Genomic DNA, 18,790 nt, shown 5'->3' on the forward strand with positions numbered 1-18,790 from the left:
CAGATGCCTGAAGTCACACCCCTGCCACCTCTTCTACCAGTGTGACTGGGAGATTTCTGAAGCGCTCTGTGTTCTAAAGAGGGATGGTACCTACCTACTTCACAGGGCTGTAAGGAGATTTAAGTCAGGATGTCCACGTGCAAAGCAGAGAGCTGGCACTAAACACATACTTGTTAAATCCATAATGATAACCTTTCCTGCTTCCAAGATGAATCAGGAGATTAAAAACGTCAGAAAGTTTTAAAGTTCTATCCCGAGGGTGACTCTACACCCCCATTCACTTAACTGGTCATTTCACAGAGATCTAGCATGCCAAGCAGGGTGCTAAGCGTGGGTACACTGTGTTCCTTCATGATGCAGACAGGCTCTGAGCGCCAGGTATATACCAGTGTTAAGCTAGGTCCTGAGGACAAGGAGAAAAGCACCCCAGGTTGCACGAATGGCCTGGCCCAGCAGCAAAGAGCTTTATGTAGCTAGGACAAGCCTAGGGAGGCTCCCCGGAGGGGGTACTGGCTGCCTGTCTGGGTGGGGTGGGGCTTGAGAAGTCCTCAGAGGAGGAATCATGGTAAAAGAGCTGTAATTATTCAGGCACCCACTTGGTGCCAGATAACGCGTGTAATTTCTAGTCCTCACAGCAGCCCTGGTTACAACCATTCTCACCTTTCAGAGATGAGGTTTCCCACCTGAGGTTCAGAGACCTGTGACCTACCCTAGTCATGTGGCTGCAGCAGAGTTTGGACTCGAGTCTCCCCAGCCTCCAGTACCTGCAGCTCCAGCACTGCCTGCTCTCCTCCCCAGCAGACAGCTGCTCTTGCGCTTCTGGAGCCTTCCCCTGGAATGTCCTTCCTACCCTTGCGACACCGAGTAACACTGTGACTTTCCTTAAAAAATGTGGGTTTTTCCAAATATCGTATATTAACGCATATATGTGGAATCTAGAAAAATGGTACAGATGAACTGGTTTGCAAGGCAGAAATAGAGACACAGATGTAGAGAACAAACGTATGGACACCAAGGGGGGAAAGTGGCGGGGGGTGGTGGTGGTGGTGGTGATGGGATGAATTGGGAGATTGGGATTGACATATATACACTAATATGTATAAAATAGATAACTAATAAGAACCTGCTGTATAAAAAATAAAATAAAATTCAAAAAAAATATGTGGGTTTTTCAGTGAACCTCAGGCTTCCATCTGACATGCATAATTGCCTCCAGATTACCCTGGCTTTTTTTTTTTTTTTAGATACTGGGTTTCATCAGCATTGTTTGGTCCAAGAGCTTGAAGACCTTTCACAGTTACACTCTTCTGTCCCCACGATACCCCTGAGAGGTGAGAAGGTACAGGGATTGTCTTCCCCTTTGTGTGGAACAAACCCGATAAGGCTGAACTCCTTCACAGCACATGGGAATGAGACATGGAGCTAAGACTACCTCAGAGGGTGGTGTGGATGAGGAAACCCCCCCAAGAGCCTGAGGTGAGAGCTCAGAAAGAGTAAGCCACCACTGTAATGGCACCATAGTCACTAAAAGCCCTGCAGGGCTCAGCTCCAGGGTAAAGTCCTTTCCCCAAGGTACTCAGTTACCCTGAAGCCATGGGGCTTGTTTAATTGGGGCCACCTTCCTTCAATACATTTCAGGGCACAGAGGGGGGTCTCTGGATGACCTTGATAGCTTAAGCTGGGTTCCTGAAGGTTTGGGGAGTGACTACTGGCAAGATGAGTGAGAGAGCTGAGGAGTCCAGGAAGCAAACAAGCATCTAATCAGAGGTTTAAGCCCAGAGCTCGATGTCAGCCCGCCAGTCTATGGGCGCCATGTTCAGAGAGCCACGGCGAGAGGTCAAGGGGTCATGTGAGTGGAGCCAGCGGGAGATGCAGTGGAGCGAGGGCAGGACAGAAGGTTCCGCGACAGGAGGGCTGCAGTTTCCTGACCACCAGTATGTGAGCAGCAGACAGGAAGATGGGCGCACGAATAGCAAATACACTCAACTCATCACTACTAAATTGGGAACCCAGGAGAGAAGGGTTATAAATATAAAACAAAACATAGCAAACAAAAACCAAGCTTTTGTTCTTTTTTCTCCTCCCTGACATACCCTGATTTATTGATATCAAACCGATGGTGGATTCGCTGGGTGATTGTAAAAAAAATGTGCCGAATCAGGCCACAGTCTTGATATATAAGTAATCCCTAGAGTGTGTGTGGTGGGTTGAATGGTGGCCTTCCCCAAAAGGTGTATGTCCACACCCTAACCCCCAGAACTTGTAAATGTGGCCTTATTTGGAAAAAGAGTCAATGTCCATGTAATTAGGTTAAGCGTCTTGAGATGAGATCATCCTCGGTTTTCTGGGTGGCCCTTAAATCCAATGACAAGTGTCCTTAGAAGACACAGAGGAGAAGGCCATGTGACCAGAGAGGCAGAGACTGGGGTGCTGTAGCCACAGGCCGGGAGCCACCACAAGCTGAAAGAAGCAAGGAGGATTCTCCCCTACTTACTGGAAGGAGCATAGCCCTGGCAACACCGTGATTTTGAACTTCAGGCCTCCAGAATTGTGAGGGAATAAATTTCTGTTGCTTTAAGCCACCAAGTTTGTGGTGATTTGTTACGACAGCCCTAGGAAACTAATACAATCTGTTGGTACTTCCAGGACAAGGAAGAAAAGCAGACAGGCATTTGTTGGGCTCCTTCTCTGTGCCGGGTACTCTGCAAACAGCTCACGTGCGTGAGGACGGGCTCTATGACATAGGCACCACGAGCTCCAGGTCACACTTTACAGGCCCCTGAGCCACCCTGGGAGGTTGGTTATTTTGTCCCTTTTACAGGAAGGAACTGAGGCCCTGAGAAGCTGTATAACTTGCCCATGTCTCAGTCTAGTGAGGGGCACCGACAGGACTAAAATTGAGGTCTCCTGACACCTACTGTAGCATTTTTTTTTTCATGCAGCATGTTGCCTCCCTGCCTATGTTGTTGATGGAAAACAGAAGAGTAAAATGAGTAGTAATAAATCCACTTTGATAGTCTAGTAGGAGGATAATCAGGATAAACAAACAAAGGCAGAAGTATGTTTCTGGCACATTTGGGGACTTCAGTTACCCACCACTTCCTGATTGCTCATGAACATAGATAACTAAGGCACTGTCTATAATATTTGGCTTAGACGTGCAGCTAGACTAAAAATCTACTTCCTAGAACTAATCCCACCCTTAATTTAGTTTCCTATTGCCAAACTGGGCAGGGTCCCTAGGGAAGGAAAACATGAAACCACATTCCATCCTATTCTATTCATAAGAATTCTCTAATTTATAAAGTTGAATTATGGTGAGTGACTTGAAATTCCATCTCAGTCCCCACGGTGGGAATCCAACCCCATGCTCCAGAATTGTATTTTTATAGTACATAGCCAGGGGAAAAAAAGAGAAACAGAAAGGAAGGAAGGAGGGAAATGCAGAGAAAGAAAGGAAGAAATATCAAAGAAAAAATAAAGGGAGGAGAGCTTTGCGTGTCAGCCTCCCAGTTCCATCAACGTCCCATCCGCCCTCTACGCTTTCCCAGTCCTCCTAATGACCCTCCTCCCTCCTTCTTTTCTGATGGTCACGGAGTTTTCTGTGAGGCAGGATGGGAAAAATTCCAAGTGTTCTGAGACATAATATTCCTAAAATTAGGACTAACTCACAGGACCTCAGTTAGTCAGTGACAAACAGCAAAACCAAAGAATAAATCATGCTGAGAGACAAAAACCAACAAATAATAGAAACTCAAAGCCGTGTCAACTGCCAGCCTGTTGTCCCTTCCCCAAGACACACACGACATGTAAAGACTGAAGCAGAAAACACGAAGCGCTTCTCAAATGACCCCCAAACTGCTGATTTCTTTCATTGATAAAGAGTTCTAACAAATCAGTAAGAAAAAGACAAACAACCCAATGGAAGTAGGTTCAAAGGGAACCTACTCTGAATGGGGAGTTTACAGTTGTTATGGACTGAATGTCTGTGTCCCCTCAAGGTTCACGTCTTGAAGCCCTAACCCCAATGTGATAGTATTTGGAGGTAGGGCATTTGGGAGTTAATTAGGTTTAGATGATGTCGGGTGGATGGGGCCTCCTGATGGGATTCGTATCCTTATAAGAAGAGGAAGAAAGACCAGAACTCTCTCTCTTTCTCCACCATGTGAGGACATAGTGAAAAGCCAGCCACCTTCAATCCAAGAAAAGAGTCCCCACTGTGGAATCAAATCTGCCAGCACCTGGATCTTGGACTTTTCCCAGCCCCCAGAACGGTGAGAAATAATTCCTGTGGTTTAAGCCACCCCATCAATGGTATTTTGTTATAGCAGCCCAGGCTGACTAGTACAGCAGGAAAATAAATACAATACATATATGAAAACTGTATAACATCACATATAATCAAATAAATGCAAACTAAAACAACAGAATTCCATTTTATCTCTATTAGATTAGCAAAGATTATAAAGTTTGACAATACTGATATGGCAAGAATGTTCCCTGCTGATGGGAGTCTAAACTGGGGCACTCCTTTGGAGGGAACTTTGCAATACCTACCAAATTTGAAATGTACGTACCCTTTAGCCCAGCAGCTCTACTTTCAGTAGTTCACCCTATAGATACACTCAAAACTAGTGCATAAAGCTGTTTATAGAAAAACTTTTATTGCATTACTTTTTGTAAGAACAAAACCAAAAATATCTGGAAACAACCTAAATGCCCATGAATAGGAGCTTGGTTAAATCCTCCCAGATCTAATCCATCCAAGCAATGGATTACAACTTATCTGTTAGAATGAGGTATTGATAGATTTATACCTGTTAAATTGGACAACTCTCCATAATATATTAATTAGTGAAAAAAATACCAAGAAGTAGAACAGTATTAGAGAATAGACCTATTTACAGATATCACTAGGTTGAAACAAATAATTATTGATATTTGATCTTCTGTTATGAAAAGCAATATTCTGCTGTAAGGAAAGGAGTGGGTGACGAAGTTCACATTGGATGGCTTCAGCCTTCTAGGAAAGAGGTAAGACCTGCCACTGAAAGAAGGAGACACACAAACTGGAAGATTACAGAAAGAAGGTGCAATTAGGATAAGCAAAAATTTCCTTTATTTGCCTGAACTGGCTTAACATAAGCTCTACATCTGATATTCACAAGATTCATTTCAAGGATTTTTACTTCCATTTTGCAGACATGGTCACTGAGGTTCAGAGTGCCCTAGTGGATGAAGCATGGGTTTTGAAAATACACATAAGAAACAAAATGCAGTTGGCCCTCCATATCTGCGGGTTCCACATCTGTAGATTCAACCAACCTTGGATTGAAAATATTCAGAAAAAAAAAAATACCAGAGTTCCAAAAAGCGAAACTTGATTTTGCCTTGACTTGGCAACTGTTTACATAACATTTACATTGTGTTTAGAACTATTTATATAGTATTTACATTGTATTAGGTATTATGAGTAATCCAGGGATGATTTAAAGTATATGGGAGTTAGAGGAAAACATAGGCAGAACACTCTATGACATAAATCACAGCAAGATTCTTTTTGACCCAGCTCCTAGAGAAATGGAAATAAAAACAGAAGTAAACAAATGGAACCTAATGAAACTTAAAAGCTTTTGCACAGCAAAGGAAACCATAAACAAGACCAAAAGACAACCCTCAGAATGGGAGAAAATATTTGCAAATGAAGCAACTGACAAAGGATTAATCTCCAAGATTTACAAGCAGCTCATGCAGCTCAATAACAAAAAAACGAACAACCCAATCCAAAAATGGGCAGAAGACCTAAACAGACATTTCTCCAAAGAAGATATACAGATTGCCAACAGACACATGAAAGAATGCTCAACATCATTAATCACTAGAGAAATGCAAATCAAAACTACAATGAGATATCATCTCACACCGGTCAGATTGGCCATCATCAAAAAAATCTAGAAAAAATAAATGCTGGAGAGGGTGTAGAGAAAAGGGAACACTCTTGCACTGTTGGTGGGAATGTAAATTGATACAGCCACTGTGGAGAACAGTATGGAGGTTCCTTAAAAAACTAAAAATAGAACTACCATATGACCCAGCAATCCCACTACTGGGCATATACCCTGAGAAAACCATAGTTCAAAAAGAGACATGTACCAAAATGTTCATTGCAGCTCTATTTACAATAGCCAGGACATGGAAGCAACCTAAGTGTCCATCATCGGATGAATGGATAAAGAAGATGTGGCACATATATACAATGGAATATTACTCAGCCATAAAAAGAAATGAAATGGAGGTATTTGTAATGAGATGGATGGAGTTAGAGTCTGTCATACAGAGTGAAGTAAGTCAGAAAGAGAAAGACAAATACAGTATGCTAACACATATATATGGAATTTAAGGGGAAAAAAAAAAAAAGGCCATGAAGAACCTAGTGGCAAGACGGGAATAAAGACACAGACCTACTAGAGAATGGACTTGAGGATATGGGGAGGGGGAAGGGTGAGATGTGACAGGGTGAGAGAGTGGCATGGACATATATACACTACCAAATGTACAATAGATAGCTAGTGGGAAGCAGCCGCATAGCACAGGGAGATCAGCTCGGTGCTTTGTGACCACCTAGAGGGGTGGGATGGGGAGGGTGGGAGGGAGGGAGATGCAAGAGGGAAGAGATATGGGAACATATGTATATGTATAACTGATTCACTTTGTTATAAAGCAGAAACTAACACACCATTGTAAAGCAATTATACTTCAATAAAGATGTTTAAAAAAAATAAATAAATAAAGTATATGGGAGGATGCACATAGGTTATACACAAATACCATGCCATTTTATATAAGGGACTTGAGCATCTGCAGGTTTTGGTATCCCTGGGGGTCCTGGAACCAATCCCCCGCGTATCCAAGGATTGACTGCAATGCAGATCTGATGGTGTTGTTGGGTAGATGAAATGAAATAATGAAGTAAAGCGTCAAACACACTACCAGTCACCAAGCAGGAGCATAGAAGACCTCTAATTTCGTCCCTTCACTGGAAGAACTTACATCACCCATCAAAAGTTTTATAATGTGTAAGAAGCAGATCCAGCCCTCAAATAAAATTGGTGCTCTCTCCATTCCACTGGAGGTTTTAAAGAACAGAGGCAGGGTGGATGGAGAGGCAAGATAACAGAATTACAAGAGAAGACTTTTCAAAGTACACATACCATGCCATGCCTTTTCCCCAGAGGTTATAATATGTCTTGCCTAGGATCAAGGGAAATGTGTACTTTGGATAAAATCCTCCAAACCTTCTAACAGCCCCCTTCCTCATAGAAAAATGACTGCTTGATATTATGCTTTTCTAGATAGTCACTGTGGGGCATGAGCCAGGGAACAGAAAAAAAAGGAAGGTATTCAAAGAAGTAGGAGAATCACGTTAGTCACATCCCTATTTAACTTGGGCCGTGCAAAAGAAGAGGTTGTAGTAGAACTGGAGAGGGGATTAAAATCCCCCAAAGATTTTGGGTTTGGAGATGGATGCTGTAACTAACAACACTGTGGGACCTGTTGTATGGAAGTTACTGTTAGGCAGGGATGTTTTTGTAAATGTATACTGATGGTAGGATATGTGTGTGTAGGGCAGCCTGGCAATCATTCCCCTTTCCCTGGGTCCTCTAGGAAATCACCCCTCCACACTGGATGAAGTGTGATAGGAATGTATTTGGGGACCCTGTCAGCTGAAGCCAAGGTAAGCAACGTGAGCCAACTGAACACTCCCTGGAATTTGAATCGCCAGTAAAGTGGCTGAGAGACTGCAAATGGCTTTGGGTCCTTCATCCCGACCTCACTGCTTACGCTCTGAGACCATTCCTGCTGCTCTCTGGAGTGTCTCAAGGCCCACCTGCTTCCTAGGCTGGTTCCAAGAAATTTCCCATTGCTTATGTTCGTTTCTGTGGCTTGCAGTAAAGAACCCTAAATGGTATCTAAATGAGTGCAAATATTAAAATATATGGATAAAGTGTGGTAACAAAGGCAGCGTGAAATAAGCCGGGTCTGCCTTTGGCACAGGACTTGGAGAGAAAGCAATGAGTGGAATGACTAAAGGTGGTCCTGACTTGGCAGAAGCCTTGGGATTAAGGGGGTCCAGGGCTGGAGGATTCACATGGAGACAACAGTTGACCACAGTCAGCGTAACCAGAGAACCGAGGTCTCCATGAAACATGATGGGCTAAGTGAATAGGAGATCACAGGGACGGACAGCAAGTGAGCTTAGAGGAGTTGGAAAAGCAACAATCTGAGGTGTTGTGGCTGTGTTTTATTCCATCAGCATCTTTTTAAGGAAGATGAACATATGTGACTAAAATAGAACGGCGGTCAAATAAACTGGGGCTTCATGACTCAATGAAATAGCATAATCATGAATAATACAGAGCAATGCGGAAAGAGTCCTGTAATATAATACTAAGTGAAAAATGCCAAATACAAACTTGTAACTATACCATGATTATAATAATGTAAAGATTCTGTAGCATGTGAACAAAGCCTGGAAGGGAACGTGGAAAAATGAAAACATACGATCTGTTACTGAAGCTGGACCCCGGGTAAGTTTTCTTGTAATTTAAAAAAGTTCAGTCATGGTTACGATATTGCTTGCTCAATAAATAAAAATAAATAGATTAAGTGGAGAAAGATTCAGAACAGACTGCTGGGGTATGGGGGAGGCACAGAATAGACCAAGAGTCGGTGGTAGCCCTCCTCACAGAAAGCTCTGGGAATTTCTCATCGCCACCAGTAAATCCGTAACTAGCTAGGAACAGCTCTAAATGTTTTCAATGTATTTGGTTTTGGTACTAATGTGAAATCATGTAAGATTTCACTGATTTCTAATTTTCTTTCTACAAAATTAAACCCACCATCTGTTCTTCATAGAAAGCGAGTCACATGCAAAGTCTGACATTCTGAAGTCTCATTCTAGAAGAGACTGGGAAAAGGAGGTTTTGTTTTAGCCACATAACAAGTCAACACCCTAACGCAAACATTACAAAAATACACCTTGGAGTTTGAGCCCAGAGAGCAAAGTTTTGGAACTCCGAGAGCACATGAAAGCAGGCACATAGAAGTGGCAGCTCAGCTAGGACATTTGTTACCTGTGCAGGAGCATGGGGAGGTGGTGCATCTTGATAAAGAAGCTTCAAACTCAAACCAGATCTAAATTAAGGACCTCCACGATGGTTTCTCGGAGACACAAATTCAACCTTACATCTTAACCACCTATCTTGACTCTGACACAACACAGACTGCAAAAGCCCCTAATCTTACCTCTCAGCATAATGTCAAGGCCGGCAGCTGCAAAATGAATATGAGAATCTCACAAATATGGGAGACTGGACTGGAGTAAAACATGCTCGGCCTTGACCATTGCGTCAGAATCTCCCACAAAGTAGTTTATATATAAGGGAGTTCACCAATGCACTTCAGTAACAGTTAAAAGGATGCATTTGCACAAAGCCATAACAGGGGGAGGAATGAGTGGAGGTTAAGGGAGAGAGAGAGAGATGTATGGAAAGAGAAATATCAAGCCTGAGCTAAAGCATGTGCCATATAGAGGAAAATCCACTGACATAGTCACCCAAAAGCTAAGCAAGTGTGAGTCTGGTTGCCCTGCCAATTCCAGCTCTGTCTGCCAGGCCCTCAGGCCCTCTCTCAATACCTGTGTCCTCCCAGTTGGTGAATCCTGACGGTAAATGATCTCAAATACATCAAACTCCACTATATCCACTCACTGTGGTACTGAGTATATACTCTGACCCAAACACTGGAGACGAACACAGAGATACCCTCGTCCTCCTAATCCTGTGTTGTTTCTCCATGTGTGACCCACAAGGTACCCACAACATAATCAACCTCACGTCTATTTAAGACATGCAGATTCCTGGATCCCACACCAAACCTAGTGAATAAAAACCTCTGGGGTGGGGCCCGGGAATATGCATTTTAAACAAGCTTCCCCAGTGATTTGAATGCATCCTCTGGTTTGAGAATCACTGGCCCCCGGATACCTCTAGGTGAAACTCAGAGGAAAGCACTCAACTGAGCTTACCCTCTGGACTTTGGACCTTTACCATATACTGCTACTTTCTTAATCCCCAAATGCTCTAGCCACATTACTTTATCACCCTCAAATTCCCTGCTTTTTGGCCTACCCCTGCCACTTCTGCCATTCAAGTTGAGGCCAACCTGGAGCTTATCATATGAGGCAGGAAAACATTCACAGAACGATACCTACCTAACATGGGATCCATGCTAAGAAGACTCCATTTGAAATGTACTTTTAAGAAAAGAAGGACAGCAGCAATGGGAACTGTAGAAAGATGAAAGAAGAGGGAAGGGAAGGCTCGTGGGAAACCCTGGACTGGCCCCTGTGTTCTGGTCCCAAGTCTGCTGTTACTCACTTTCTGATTTGGGGCAAGTCGGTCTGTGGGTCTGGACCTCAGTTTCCGTATCAGTAAAATGAGCCGGTTGGGATTGATGAGGGCTGGGGTCCCTTCCAGTGCTAACAGGCTCGGATTTTTCCTGGAAGAGCACTGACATTCCTTGCCACGTATTGATTCGCTTCAAGTACCACAACTGAGAGGCAGTCCCAGAGGTTGTGCCCAGGGCTCCCCACTGCCAGCAAAGAGCAGGCTTTAGGCACAGAAGATCGTCCCTAAACGCGGTGCAAAAGAGGCCTGGATGCCTTTCCACAGTATTCAAAGGCAGGGCCCAGCCAAAAGGATGGAATGAGGTAAATATTTGAATGTGATCTACATAATCGGAAACACTCCCCCTTCTGAAATGGACCTGACTCTTTCATCACCAGCCACATGGAAATCATCCTCGGTTATAACTAGAAAATAACGCAGAGCATGTGCCTGGGTACCGAGGCCGCCCTGTGTTGCTGCGCAGTTACTCAGGAAACAGAAGCAGATGTCTCTGTGCACAGTGCCTGGGTGTGTTCTTTTGTTCAGTGGCTAGTCCCTTTGGCCTCATGCCCTCAACAGCAATCCCCTACCTTCAACCCAAGCCAACCAGGACAGTCAAAATAGTGAGTAATTCACACGATAAAGAGGGCCGGCTTCTGGACCCAGAGGTTGACTTGGGGAACAGCAACCTTCCAGCAGAGAATTCTGCCTGGTGATTTGGCCAACTGCATCTGAGTCAATCTCCAACACTCCCCAGGAAGCAGCTGGGATCCGCAGGCCCCTATAAGGAAGGCAATTGGAAAGCACTCCCTGCAACTTGGCGGCATCCAGCGCAGAGCAGAGCACACAGTAGATGCTCTGGAAACACTGTGCTGAATGAAGGAGCCTGCAGATGGGTTGAGATGGGACCCTACCTGGATCCCCATCTTCAGTCTTTCCCTTGTCCACTCAGGCCTCCTCGTGCCACCAAAGCTATTTTCTCGAAATCTAGCCCTATCGCGTTACTCGCTTGCTTACCAATGTCTCTTGAGTTCTCACTCTCCAGAAGATGAGATCCAAACTTATTCCGTGCCGTGGCATTCTAAGCCTTTCATAAACTGGCCTCACCCTTGCTTTCCAGCTTCAACTCCTCCGCTGCCCTCTGCCCCACCCCCAGTGCTCCCAGGTGCACAAAGTAAGGAAGCAGGACACGCCCTTTCTCCCCTCCTGCCTTCACCCTGCTGAAGCTCAAATAGCTTCAAATACCTCTGCCTTCCTCCTCTGCCTGGGAACTCCTACTCAACTCCAAAGACCTCTCCCATCCAGGTCAAATGGTCTCTCTCCCATGCTGCAGGGCCATTACCCACATGGCTCTCCATAGCACTCACCACCTGGCACTATAATTATCTGTGTTCACAACCATCTCCCCAATAACACCGTGAGCCCTCCAAGGCAGGGATTATGCTTATTTATCTTTGTCTTCCATCTACTCTAACAGCACCTCTTACAGAGTCTGTCACCTGGCAAGGCCCTCAGAGAATATTTGATGGATGAATGAATGACGAATGTACCGACTGCTTGGTTTCTTGCTCTGTGAAACACCAAACACCTCCTCTCCCTAGAGCAGCATGTGCCATGGCTGTTCAGCCACTTGGGTGGTGATCTACGATGCCCCTATTGTTTTCCTTGCTCCATGTGCCTAAGAGACAGTTCTATCTCTTGAAAGTAATACACTCAGTATTTGATCCCCTGGCTATCTCCTGCCTGTTGAAACTTTCTCTCTCCTTGACTCCAGGACACCATATTGTCCTGGTTTTCCTCCTAAGCTTGTAGCTCTCTTCTCCTCTTCTGTTATCTAGTTCTTCTTCTATCTGCTGGCTTCTCCTACCTGCCCTTCAAATATTAGGGCTCCATTCTTGGTTTTCCAATCTCATCCAACCCTTCTTACAGGGAAATACTGTAGCATCAGCAAAGATCTTTCATGTTGATATCACCCTTATTAATGGGTAGCCCCAAACGCTGTCCCAGGCACCAGATTTACATTCCAAATCACCAACTCTACATACTCGCCAGGATGACGCATGGGCTTCTCATACTCAATATGTCACCTAACCAGGACCTGAATGCCTGCTCCATCTTCTGGTTCATCCAACTGGACATAAAATCCTACTAGTCTGACTTCAAAAATATCCCTGGACTCTGTCCCATTTCCTCCATCCCCACGGCCCGTGGTTGGGTCACGGTCTCACTCCCATTTGCTCTTACCTCGTCTCTATCCATCCAATCTCCCCTTCCCCCACTTCCAGAATTACATTCCTAAAAATCACATCAACCAAGACCCATGTTTATAGACCTCCCAGAGCTCCCCTCTGCCCCCCGAACTACATCTAGTCCCCCCAGCCTGGCTCACAAGGCCCTTCACTCTTTGGCCTCTCCCCGGACCTGCAGCCTCCCCTGCCAGCACTTCCCTATTCTTAACTTCTCACTCAACCACCCCAAGTCTTTACACCACTCTGTGCCTCTATATGACAGGCCACTGGGCTCAAAGGCCCTCCCTCACCCCCCACCCCACTTCAGCTGATCAATTCCTGTTCATTCTTCAAGACCCTATTGGAAAGAAGTACACCCTCTTTACAGACGACCCCAACTCTCCAGGCAAGGATAGCTGCTCTGTCCTTTAGGCATCCACAGAACTTTGAGCACACTTCACTATATTCCATTATAACTTCTTTTTTGATGTGTCTCATACCCCAAGTTGTGAAACAAAACCAAGTATAAATTTCTTACGCTTACTTACAAATGGGATAAGTACAAAACTGAAAACAACCAACAAAATCAAATTAACAATATTAATTTAATGTGATAGATAGTTAATGAAACTAAATAGACATTGTAGGGTGTGATGTAGGACATATTTAAGTCTTTGAGGTTTCACTTATTGACTAGATTCTTTTAAATTTGAGCAGGATGGACCATCATTTGAGTTGCTATTTTTTCCTTTTGAAAAATGAACCTGTTTACACCACCAATCCATCATTTAGAAGGGCCAATCTATAAGGCTGAAAAAAAATTTTAATGCTGCTTAAAGAAAAAAATTCACTATTATTTACCACTGTATTTACTATGAGTGAGCTAGTATGATCTGGGTCACAAAAGGCAGAACCTGTGTATACAGCTGAAGGTGAACATGGTTCTGAATCTCTACAGGACAGGGTCTTTGGAGATTGGCACCCCAGATGGCATCTCAATATCCCCACCCTTTTATGGATTCAAAAATGTAAAAATTTTTTCTCACTAAAATGGAGGTATAAACTGTCATTCAGATTATCCAGAATAGACATATATTTTTAGGTTATCATCAAAATGAAAATTCTCAACTAAAAAAATCTAATTTAAGTTGCAGTTCACCAAGAATATACCCAGGATTCCAGGGAGCTATGGGTCCTTGGCTTATAAAACACTGTTTTAATTTTAAAGAAAAATGATGACACTCAGAGCCAGGATTTGACCCCAGGCTGGGCTGATTCCAACGTTCAGACTCCTCTCTCTGCCCCTGCTGCTTAATTCTCAAGAATGCTATGAGGCCCAAATACTGGGTACCAAAGAGCTTCATAGGCCATAAAGTCCTATACAGTGGTTAGTTTAGGTTATTTTTATTTATATAGGTCAAAGGAAAATACTTTAGAAAAGGAACTGGCACATTTTAGGAAATGTCCTATCGTGCACAATACAATGCCTCTTTAAGGAGATAATATTTATATCAGTTCTCTCCATAGAGTTAACAGGTTACAACTCAAACCTGATATTATTTGATTGAGGAGGGAAAGATATTATTACATGCTCCATGGGAGCAGGTGAGCAGAAAATCGGAACCTCTCAACAAAGGAAAAGATGCTGATTATCAGGGGCCCGTGTGCAAATGCAATTAGCAAACTCCTGTTTACTCAGGAACACCCATGGGCAGCCATCCCTGAAAGAGGTGTAATAATATGGGGTGCAAACAAATTTTCTGACCATATCATTTCCAAAGTCCAGTTGAATTCCTTGGTTACCCTTTTGAGATCCTTCCAATCACATCCAATGACCTGTAAAAATCTGTTTCTTTGTGTTTAAATAGCATTTCTTTGATTCTTCTAGAAAGAGAGGCAATTAATGTCTACTAAGGCCCTACCATGTGCCAGGCACTTAACTAATTTACTTCACTGAATTCTCAAAGCTGGCTCCGCCTCACCAATCAGACCTTAATTCAAATGTCATCTCCTCAACGCGGTTTCCCTGGCCACATCATCTAAAGTAGCAAGTGTATATGGGCACACATGTACACACATACACACACACACACACACAGAGTCACTATCACATTGCCCTGTTTCACTTCCCTCATACAGTCTGAAATGCTCTCATTTGCTTGTTTGTTTATTTTCTGTTGCTCCCATCTGGAATAGATATGCCTCCTTATATGTGAGGACCTTGTGTCTCTTTTTCACCTCTATTCCCAGGCCCTAGAGCAGAGCCTAATACATAGTAGGTGCTGAATGGTTGCTGAATGAATACACCCTTCTAGGTAGGAAATATCATCCCTCTGTTATAACTGAGACGCTAATATATTCTGCTTAAGTTTAGGCTCTAGAAAGTGATATAGTCAGAATTGAAACTCAGATCTACCTTCTCCAGGAGCCAAGATGCCCACTCCCCAACCTTCCCTAACTGGGGTTGTTAGCAGTGCACCAGACATCCCAGAAAAAAAAGATGTGGCATCTTCCCCAACAGCCAATTTCCTCAGAGTTTAAAAAAAAACAGGTGTATGTGTATGTGAATTTTTTCCTGATGTTAAGTAATTTAAAGGATTGTTTTAAAATTAAAACAACCAGTTGTATTTTGGGACGTAATGTCACATTTCCAAGAACGTTTAAAGAAAAAAGTAGACTTCAAGGAAATGTTAAGCCTTCAGTAGGCTACTTCGGGCTCCTCCAAAGGCTGTATTGTGCATGATTGTGAACGTGTGTGTGCGTGTGTGTGCAAATGTTCACACTCTTCTAGTGGGACATTTTGGGGGAGACATTTGAGAAGCCCCAAACTGTACTGGCCACCACCCAAAAGTACTGGAGTTGAAATGATTTAGCAAAGAGAAAAGTAACCGAGGGATAACTGTCCTAAACAATGATCTTCAAGGTCACGAAGGATGGTGCTAGAGAGAGAAAGGTCAACAGACCTCAGCTAAAGTGGTTTAGGTGAGAAGGCAAAAGCACAGACATTATTAAAAAGAGACTCCAAGGGTGTCCAAGGATGGTCGCAAAGCCTCCTTCGCAGAGCAGTTCAAAATAAAACAGACTTGTCTTTCTGGGATGGCGTAGGTGTGGTCTTGCCTGAAAGAGAAAATCTCAGGAAATTATTTCCATCCTGAGAACGCTATGGTCTAGACCACCAGCAGCAGTCAAACTGGAAGCTCCCACCACTGTTTCTGGAATGGTAAGAAAAAAAAAGAAAGGGTCCCTCTTAACAGTCTCTGGCTTGATCTGAAACTTCTGCCCCAGACATTCATAGAAAAGGTCACCTGGTCCAGAGTCCTTGCTCAGGTGAGGAACAGAACCCTCCAGCAGTGCCCATCCCATGGAGGTGGGCTCCTCCGCTTGCTGGCAACCTCCGCTTGCCAGGATGTCTCCCTGACCCTGTGGATGTGGGTCATGTGGACAGCCCCGGAAGGGCCTCCTCTGCAGCACTCGTGTAGGCTTCCCCAAACATTTAAACTCTCCCTGGCTCTGAACCAAGAATCCCTCTCAGAGCCAACAGTGTACAGCCCGTTAAAAACCCTGTGCAAATGCAAACACTCTCTCCATTAGACAAGGAAGAAACAAGAACCACGTTTTGGGACCGTGCTAGCAGTTGTTGAAATCAGACCAGGGGCTAGAGTCCCTGAAGAGGAAATATCACTGTATTAAAAACCACAGCTATTTCCAATGCTCACAGTCGATTATGTGGGAGACCAAAGGTGCCGTAGGAAGCTCTGGGAGGGCAGGCGGATTCTGCCACGTTCGGGGCAGTTCCAGTGTGGGGAAATCAGAGGCACCTTTGGATCGTCAAGCTGTTTGAGGCTTGAGACCCGACGTGTTTGATGGTAAGAATACTACATTACTATAAATTCATTTAATCCACACCCCAATCCTGGGAGATCAGCATCAACCTTTTATCCATAGGAGAGTCATTAATCTAATTTGTTAGAATCCCTTATGCTGCCTGGACCACATTTATTGGCAAGCAGAGGTACCACTTTGAAAGCCTCCATCCTCTGGCTGTTTCTTCCAAAGCATGGGGTCCTCCACCTCTTTCTTTACAAGTTCTTGAGGGTGCTGTCACTGCTTTGGGCTCACAGACACAGAAGGTTCCATGTAGGCCTCAAATCTAAGCTATATAATCCACTTATGCTTTGTCAGAACTCTGCACTGGGAGCCATTAGGCACTGACCCAGGTAAAGTGTTTTCTGGCATTTTACTCACAAAATAACTCTTACTGTAAATTGGATATAACGGGAATGATTAAAAATGAGCACAGCGACCATCACACGGATGTTGGCCATGTAAGATTCCCGAGGGAAGCCAGCCAGGGGCGCGGGAGAAGCCACCGCTGCCCCAGGCGGGCACGGCTCTGCTCGAGGTTTGCCAACAACACGGCGTCTTCTCCTGCTGAGGGAGGCGGTTGTGAAGGGAGCTGCACTGTGTTTGGATATGGTGCACCCTACCCCCAACATCTTATTTCAATTTCGTACTTTACTGATCATAACAATGGATTATGATGACAATGGCCTACACATTTTACCAAAATATACTCTGTGACCACTAATAACTCTTCATTAATTCTTACAGAAAAAAAAATTATTCTTGCAAGTATGAAACTCTCAAACACTTAACCCTTTTGTTCCTTCGAAACATGGCTTTGATGACTTGATGTTTAGCACAAACCCCCTCAGGGAGATAACTAAGGCATTAGAACAGGACACACCATGCTCTGTCTCCCATCTGCTACTGTTGTCCGGGTCTCTCTCCCGTGGGAATCCCACAGGCAGGAGTCAGGCCTTTCAGCATCTCTGGCCGTAATACCATTGGATGACAATGACAAGCTCGCCAGGACCCAGTGCTGACATTCCACACAAGGTGATCTAAGTCACACCGCCAGCGAGAGGCAGAGCCAGGACACCAGTCCAGGATTTCTCGTGCTCTCTCCACCACCCCTGCCCCTAGTCAACCTGCCATGCAAGGTCAGAGACTCTGCAGACCAGCCTGTCTGGGACAACAGGGACTCAGCAAACCACAGACCAATGTGAAGAGTGATGGGGTTCTGGTTGAAAGAACAGCCACAGAAATGAAGGAGGAGCACGCTGGGCCCAGGAATGTGGAGGGAGCTGGGACATGCCCTTTGTTCCCCGCAGCCGGAGATGCCTCCGAAACTCCCAACTGAAGGAGAAACGTGGGGAAAGCTCCAGAGGCCTCTGAAATACTCACGGCTGCTGTTGTTTCTAGAACAATGGTTCTCAATCAGGGGCAATTCTGCCCACCATGGGGACATTAGAGAGTACCTGGACGCATTTTTGGTTGTCACATCTGAGGGTGTGGGGGACACTACTTGTATCTAGTGGGTGGAGGTCAGGGATGCTGCTAGCATGCTACAGTCCATGAGACAGTCATCTCCACCCTCTGCTCCCCAGGCACCTTCACAGCTATCTGGCCCAAAATGTCAATGGTGCTGAGGATGATAAACCCTGCTCTGGAGTAAGCCAGGGATACCCTGACACGACTCAGCCTTGCTCTCTGCAGAGTTCCATCTCTGGCCTGTGTAGAGCAAGAGAATCCGGTCCCCAGAGCATCAGCATCGTGGCTGAGAGGAGGAAGGGGGTGGGATACAAAGTGAGAGGGAGCAAAGGTCCAAATAGAAAAGGTCCAAAGGGAATGGGAATGTGGGAGTGCACATGTGAGGGACCCTGAGATGTGTCCCTGGCCCTGCCTCTAATATCTCACGGCACCCGTGCAAAGAGCCTGGGTAGGTCAGTTTGGTTCTTGGTGCCTGGTGAGTGGATGTTGGTATGCGCTAATTTTAAACAAGGTCAACAAATAAAATGACACATCAGGGGATTTCCAGTGGATCTATTAATAGGGGAACTGCTTATGCCAGTTGATTAAAGTTGATACTACTGAGGTTAAATAGGGAAGATACCCAGACTGGAATCGGTCAATCGGAATGAAAAGGAATGCTGCTCTGACCCATTAAATGGTTGAGGCAGGGCCCTTGGAACGATCGGGGTGTAAGTGAATTTTTATTTAAAGGCACCTGGGTCATCCGTTATCGGTGGTTGGTGGTGTGCCCCTACCTGC

At 44.7% G+C, this 18,790-nt stretch overlaps 1 protein-coding gene across 1 annotated transcript in view; it reads right to left on the bottom strand.

Moving 5' to 3' along the window:
* THSD4 (thrombospondin type 1 domain containing 4) overlaps positions 1 to 18,790 on the bottom strand; it is a 589,040-nt gene that overhangs the window by 494,712 nt on the left and 75,538 nt on the right. The gene's annotated exons all lie outside the window — the stretch shown is intronic.

This window comes from Eubalaena glacialis, chromosome 2 (genome assembly GCF_028564815.1).
Source record: "Eubalaena glacialis isolate mEubGla1 chromosome 2, mEubGla1.1.hap2.+ XY, whole genome shotgun sequence".
NCBI classification, from domain to species: domain Eukaryota; kingdom Metazoa; phylum Chordata; class Mammalia; order Artiodactyla; family Balaenidae; genus Eubalaena; species Eubalaena glacialis.